Source organism: Vulpes lagopus, chromosome 19 (assembly GCF_018345385.1).
Source record: "Vulpes lagopus strain Blue_001 chromosome 19, ASM1834538v1, whole genome shotgun sequence".
Taxonomy (NCBI): Eukaryota; Metazoa; Chordata; class Mammalia; order Carnivora; family Canidae; genus Vulpes; species Vulpes lagopus.
The window spans coordinates 39,394,948-39,402,975 of NC_054842.1; positions in this window are offsets into that span (position 1 = coordinate 39,394,948).

Genomic DNA, 8,028 nt, shown 5'->3' on the forward strand with positions numbered 1-8,028 from the left:
TTCTGTGTTCCCCCGGTGGAGCCAGCATATAGTCTGTAATAAGTCCTCCCCACACTGGGGGATAAAGGAAAGCCTGGCAAAGATAAATATCCTAAAAGACTTATTAAGGATGTTGAGTTCTGCTTTGAAGAAGCTAAAAGCCACCGTGTTAGCAAATGCTTTATGATCATATTTTAGACTCCTGGAAGTTACACATATCTAAGGTAAATATCTTTGTCAGGAAAGGGGCCTCATGGGATGCGCAGACTATGAGAATATTAGAATTGGAAAGGGCAGCTAGAGATGGTAATAAAGTTGTGTCTCATCCAGGAATAATATTGAAAAATGCTAACACAAATTGTTGAAACACCCTGAAGAGGGTTCTCTGTGCTGGGGCTGCTAGAATGGGCTGTGGGTACACCGTGGGGGAGGGATGTTATGGGGACATGCTGGGCACTGTCGCGGAGGCCAGGTCGGCGCCACCGTCCTCCTCTTCTCTGAGGGCTAGGGCTAATGAAGGGCCGAAGCTGCTGGAACGTGCAGCGGCTGTAGCTCAGGGGGCTTCATACACTTTGGAAGCATGCAAAGGAAATGCCCATCTCTGATTGAGGGGAGGCCTTTCATGGCCCCCTGAGTGTGTGATATTCTCTATAGGCTGTGGGTACCCCGACCTTATAGGATTAAAAAGGAAGTCTTTTTTTCTTTTATTTTTTTAAAGACTTTATTTATTTATTCATGAGAGACACAGGGAGAGAGAGAGAGGCAGAGACACAGGCAGAGGGAGAAGCAGGCCCCACGCAGGGAGCCCGATGCGGGACTCGATCCTGGGACCCCGGGATCACGATCTGAGCCAAAGACAGACGCTCAACTACTGAGCCATCCAGGTGCTCCCCCTAAAAAGGAACTTTTAATAATGGAATATTCCCCAGGTGCTCTGCATTCAATGTTCTTTTCTCTTTTCCGCTGTAAATGACCTTTTCTTTAAGAGTAGGCCTCAGACGTGCAGGGTTTCCTTGCATTTGCTGCCTTTTCTCCTTCTGGCCTCATTCTTTGCGACACGATGACCATGTCCTGAGCCTCTACCTTGGGTGCTACGAATGCAGGTTACAGCTGGTGAGAAGAAAAAGGCTCAAACTGGGGGATAATTAGGAGACCACGATCCTGTACGTATCTCCATTGCTTGAAAAAGGTACAGGGCGAGGGAACGCACAGAAGCTGTGACACGGGTAGAATTATGGCCACGTGGAATGCTTTTCAAAGCCCTGGATGGCATTGTTGGGTCCCCAAAGGAACTCTTCCCCCCAGGTGGCTCCATCGATTCTGAAATCCACCCTGGCTGCGGCGTGGGCTGGCTTTCCACCCGCTGCCTGAAGGGACTGGAATTCAGATCATGAATGGCATTTCTGCACAAAGTCTTCTCTTCTGGCTTTGAAATTCTCATTCCTTTTAGTAAAATATGCTGCTTCAAAAACATGTACGCGGGATCCCTGGGTGGCGCAGCGGTTTGGCGCCTGCCTTTTGCCCAGGGCGCGATCCTGGAGACCCGGGATCGAATCCCACGTCGGGCTCCCGGTGCATGGAGCCAGCTTCTCCCTCTGCCTGTGTCTCTGACTCTCTCTCTATCTCTCTGTGACTATCATAAATAAATAAAAATTAAAAAAAAAAAACAAAAACATGTACGCATACTTGTTTTGTCCATGTCACTTAATATTCCCTAAGAAATTCTGCATTTTTACAAGCTTTGCAAGAATTCAGTAAAATAGAAGCCAGTGTTAGCAGTTCCATATTGTAGGTGGGAAACTGAGGCACGTTTAAGGTCCAATGCCCTGCCCAACCTAGCACAATGTCCCCGCATTCCTGGTTTGATACTGAAAGAGTCACAGTTCTTAGCTGCATGAGGTCACAGGCCTGGCTGCGCCGTGTAGAGTCTGGGAATGCGTGTGTCATCCCTTTTGGCTTCTCTACGAGGATGGACTCATGCTGAAATGTTTCCAAATAGGGGAAAGGGATTTGATTGCTGGCAAAGTGTCTGTTCATATCGTTTGCTCATTTCTTTATCGAGTTGATAATCCATTAAAAATTATTTCTGACGAGTCCTTCCTTAACATCTGTATTTGGGAAATTTCTGGGAAACAATACAAAGCTTAAGAAGCCGAGAGTCAGCTTATCCCCAAACCATAAATTTAAAATTAAATATATTTATTTCTCGGACTAAAATATTTATTGTCAGCAGTGCATTACATAGGGTTATTGGTAATGTGTGGTGTGCAGAATTAATAAGGAGCCCTGGGAGGCTTTGATCTCTCCTTTTTCTAGCTATCAGGATTATTCCCATAGGTGAATGGAAAATAATTAAACAATTGAGGGGAAAAAAACTCTTTTTTGTTGTGTTTTTGATGATCAGAAAAGATAATGTTCTAAAGCCATAACCTCAGAAAACCTAGGAACAGTTTAGTTTGAGCCCATTACGTGAGTGTCTTAGTTTTTTCTGTAATTGTAATAAAACGTTTAACCCAGAGTGCATCGATCTGCTGGAATTTCATACCACTTGCTTTAAACTGCACAATCCATTCTTCCTACCACATCTATTAACATGTATTGAACATTCCGAACAACCTATCATTAAGGAGATGTAGAAAGACCTAATCTCGAGGCATTTACCAATTAGGTGAAGTGGGTTCGCTCCTGCGAGAGCACTGCATTTAGCTACTACGTCTCATCAAGGAGCAGAGCCGTTTAACCTCCCAGCCTTTGGAGAAGTCAGGCAAGGACACCTCACCACCTGATTTCTGGCTTGATGGTCTGGTCAAGATATTTGACAGGCTTTGCTAAGATTTACCTCTTGGGATTTCCCTGTTGGCTGAGCCCATACCTTTCTGGGGCTCCATTCTCTCCTCTACCCATTCCCTCTCCAGAGGGGCACATACTTGTGTCACATACTGCCAGCCACTGGGCAGTGACCTCTGTCAGCAGATTTTATGAGAAGGGAGAAGGAGCTCTCCAGACCTTACCTCCAAAGACCAAATGCAAAACAAGAGAAATCTTGGAGAGTTCCCGGATTATGAAAACAAAATCCAAAGACCCCCTAGGGAGAGTCCGGGCATCTGGGTGGAGTGGCATTCTGCTGGATTTAGAGCAATTCTATGGTACAAGAGCAAGTAAGAGCTTTCAATTATTTTAGTGATAGTGTTTCTCATGGAAGTCATGCAGACTGGCACGCAGGGATCCTGGGACCAACGTGGTGTGAAGAATTGATCCGTATGATCCCAACTCTGAGTGTTAAGACTGATGTGTTGGAAGACTGGGAGTCCCGAGGACTCACAAAAACACTTACTCTCTCCTCCTGCCCTTGGTCTCCTACGAGCTCTCTCTCCCTTCATTTCTCCCCATAGAAGCGGGGAGAGGAAGTGTTCTCATTCTGCTGATGGCTTTCTCCATGACCTCTTCATCTCAACCCTTTAATACCCTCAAGATGGTATTGGCCCAAGGACTGCAACTTCGGAGTCCCTCTTTTGCAAGTCTTGCATGCACAGTCTAGTACTAATGTGTGAAATGTGGGAGTACTTGACACCTACTGATTTGTTCTTGGCCACATGGAGCTTTGGCCACATGGAGCTTTGACCAAAGCAGAGACTGAAAGGAGCCCATCTTACCGTGTTGTGTGTGTGTATGTGAATCTTCATCATCACCATCTACATCTCCCAAATGTTATGTATCAAATTTAAGGTAGCTTTCAAGCTACCTTTTTCTTTTTTTCACACAACCCCCCCCCCCAAACAATAGCTGTAAAAGTAAGTGGGTAGAGCTGAGAAGGAGTGACAGAAAAAAGAAAAATATGTATAGATCTATAAATGTGGAGTGTGGCTAAAAACCACACAGTTACTATCAGTAACCAACGTTTGGCTCGGAGCTTTCTAGTTAAACTAAGAGGAGCCCAACTGGTCTTAGATCATGAGCCAGAGGAATTTTTTTGGGGGGGGGCAAGATAATCAGTAGATTACAATGATAAAAGTACTTTTAATCTATTTAAATCAGATTTACTTAAAAAGTATTTTATTTATTTGAGAGCTCAAGAGAGAGCACGAGTGGAGGGGAGGGTCAGAAGGAGAGGGAGAAGCAGACTCCCTGCTAAGTAGGGAGCCCCAGGAGGGACTCGATCCCAGGACCCTGGGATCATGCCCTGGGCCAAAGGCAGATGTTTAACCAACTGAGCCACGTAGGCGCCCCAAATCAGATTTACTTTTAAAAACCAGACAATTTCAGTGTTATTAATATTCTCTGTTGCCCTTCTTCCTAAAAAGCTCCAACGTCAAACAAGGTAACATGATAAAAATCCCCAAAAGGAACCAAATCTGCTTAAAAGACACAAAATTATTTTCACCTTCAGTGAGAAGTTGGTGGAATACTGTACCCGTGATTATTGTGGCAGGATCAGTTTTCAGTTAAGAAGGAAACAAGAGCAGACAGTGCTTTTCGGATGGTGCAGCATCCATCGTATAGTTGCACCTGAGCCAATAGGGAGGAGGTGAACGAGGGACCCAAGCCGGCCCACGGGAATCCCTTCCTGGGATTTGAATCACAGTGTGACTTAGGGACAGAAAATGCTCGGCTGTCCTTCACTCCAGGGTCGGGGCCCGGATGGGGCTTGAGCTCAGTTTCCTGGGCATGCCACCCCGTGACCAGACCTGCGGCCCAGTCCTTCGTGACGGTTCACGGAGGACTATGCCCCTGTGGCTTTCCGATAAAATCTTCTTTTTATTTATAGTGGTCAGGCTCTGTTCCTGTTTCTTGCAACACAGGGATTCTAACGTACTCTCAGGATGGCTCTGGAGTGAAATACAGTCAGTGGGATCATTTGGGGTGGTATGCAAGGAATGTCGGAATTGGGCAGCTACGTAATTATTTTACTGCGTATCGGGGCAAGTGGTAGACAGCACATCAAACCTACCATGTTATGGGGATTCCTATTATGTTATGGGCTTAGAATGAGGATATGATTTTTTTAAAGACTTTATTTATTCATGAGAGACACAGAGAGAGAAAGAGAGAGGCAGAGACACAGGCAGAGGGAGAAGCAGGCTCCGTGCAGGGAGCCCAATGCGGGACTTGATCCACCAACCTGGGATCACAACCTGAGCGGATGGCAGACATTCAACCACCGAGCCACCCAGGTGCCCCAGGATATGATTATTTAAGTCAGAAAGTGAGTCATTTTAAAGAAAAGTGCTACGTCGTAGTATGGGTGTCCGTGAACAGAATTCTCAAAGGTGTGTGACTAGCTGGTGGGGACCATGGGGCCTGCCATGCTTTTGCAGGAAAAAGGACACCAGATCCTCTTTTGGGAAGGACGCCTTTCCCAAAAGGAAGGAAGTTTTTGGGAAGATCTGCCTGTGCTGTAGCAGGGCAGGTTGGGGACAGGAGAGGCCTCCTGCCACGGCCTAGGGAGAGGGCCCCAGGGTGGCAGGTGGGGCTGGAGAGGAGGGCCTGGACCACTCCTGACACCACCAGGTGTAGAGAGGTCAGCTGAGAAGGGGTGGGAGACAGGGCACTTCGGGGAGCCCCTCTCTGGGCTTCTTCTCTTTCTCTCCTTGTACCCTCTTCCCCGCTCTTAGCATTTCAGTGTGCCCTGACCCCTCCCTCACTTCCACTCGGGCCTGTCTGGCTCCCAAGGCCACTTGCCCCCGACAGAGGGATGAATGTGGAGTGAAACTCCAATTCCGCACCTCTCAGCTGAGGCTCAGGTCATCAGGAGGGTTCCCTAGATGCTTTCTACTGTTTCTCTCATTTGCCAACCTCTAAGCTCTGGCTCTGTGATTAAGGCGGGGAACCCAGCAGCATCCAGAGGCGGGTTGGTGCCTTTCCCTACCACCCCTCACCGCCCACCCCACACCCTAATCCCCCAGTTTCCTGGTACTTTGCCAAGTCAGAGAAGGAGAGGGTCTGACGGCTGCAGCCTGAAGCTGGGATTTCCTCCACCTGTGGCTCTGCTCCCCCAGCTGGTTGCTCACTCATCCTTCCAGGGCGTGGTGGATGCAAACCCCACAAGACCTGGTGGCTTCCTCAACACGGGCGTTATTCTGTTCATAGCAACACACTGTGTCAGCCGGAAAGTCACGGGGCCTCTATCAGATTCCATCACTAAGGACTTGGTAAATTGCCTTTCCTCTGGTTCCGTAGCTGTAAAATTGGTGGGCTGTGCTATCTGATCTCTGTATCAGTTATTTATGGCTGCGAACAGACCGCCCCACACCTTAGTGGCCTACAACAGCAATTTTGCAAAATTTGTTAATTGGGTTTTTGTTTGCCGTTCTCCTCCTGTGTACTCAGGATCAGCCCTCAGCAGGTGCTTGGCCAGGGAAATCTGGGACCCCCTTTCCACGTGAGATCTTTTATTCTGGGCTGCTTCTTGCCAGGTTGGTCACAGGGTCTCTGGTGAGGACGAGGCTGGAATCTGGAAGACCCCTTAAGGCCTAACTGAAGTCACACAGTGAAGTCACAAGTGTTAGGTATTTGCTTCCACTGCATTCTCTTGGTCAAAGCATCGAGAAGGTCAGCTCAGGTATAAAGAGTAGGGAGATGGACTCCTTCTCTAGAAGGGAGCAACAAAAGGACATTGGACATAGGGGGTGTGAATCATGGAGAGAGAGCCAGGCATCATTGTAACAACCTGCCTAAACTCTAAAATCTCTTCAGGCACAAACTGTGATTCTTTAAAAATCACTTGCACTTAAAATGTTGTGGATGTGAAAGTGTTGCTTTTGGAGGCAGCATAGCTTAAGGGAGACGGCAATTGCCTAGTAGTTCAGATCTCAACTCCGTTTTTTTGTAGCTGTGTAACCTCAAGTAAGCTCCTCTACCTCTCTGCCTCTCAGTTATCTCATCTAGAAGGTGGGGACACTAATAATAACACCTACTTCCTAGGGTCATGTGGCTATTGAGTAACACAGATTCATTGAGAACACTTAGAACTGTTTTTCTGTATGTTGGTAAATTGAACACCAATAAAAATTAATTTATTAAAAAAATAAATAAATAAATAAATAAATATATATATAAAAAAAAGAGAACACTTAGAACTGTTGCAGTGTAAGTGTGCTGTAAGTGTTAGGTATTCCCATGAAGATTTCTGGTGTGCATTTAGACAGTGGGGCCTGGGACTCTGGAACCACCATTGGGAACACATTTGGTCTTGCATTAAGTACCGAGGACGGATGTTTTCCCCTACTCCCGACTAAAAGACAAGTCTGTATTTTTCTAATAGCAATTCTAACATCAACTTTGTTCTCTCACCACATGTATACACAACCGTCAAGGTTGTTATTGAGATAAAAAAAAAATAATTCTCAGGTAGATGATCTGAACCACATGACTTTCTCCCCAGCCCTGGGTTATAGCTGCCTTCTGATGCCATACGTCTAAGGTGGGGAGCAATGGGTGTGCCTTCAGATTTTGCACCAGGACGTACATTCCAGAGCTGAGATTTTAAGGCCTTGAAACTGCTTGATACCAGAGAGGGAAAGAGCCTTGCTTATAATGAAATATAAGACGATACATTTTTATTGCTTTTCTACAAAGATGCCAGGGCTTTAATGGCATCTTTAATGGATATGAAGAGAGAAACATTTTCCAGTGGTTTCATCAGAGGAATTGTGGAAAGGGGACTTCTGATATTGTTTGCTAAGATCCTAGAAGTCAAAGAGGTTTGGGATTTCCTTAGGGCTTCTCCTTGGTCTCCCGCTGTCTCCACCAACCCTATTAAGGAGACATATACACGTCGTCATCACCATCCTCATCATGGTCTTCACCATTATCATTACCATCATCAGCATCACCACCACCATCATCACTATCATCAAGCTTCCGAAGAGCTTATTGTTTAGAAAGAGAGAGAAAGGAAAAAACATTGCACATTTTTTCTTAATATTGGCATGAAATATTTTGGGGCAAAAGTAATAGTTGTGGAGGCTTAGGCTTCTATTTTAGCCTAAAAGTGCTTATTTGTGTGTGAGTGTGTGTGTGTACTTAGAGTTCTCCTACAGACTACTCATT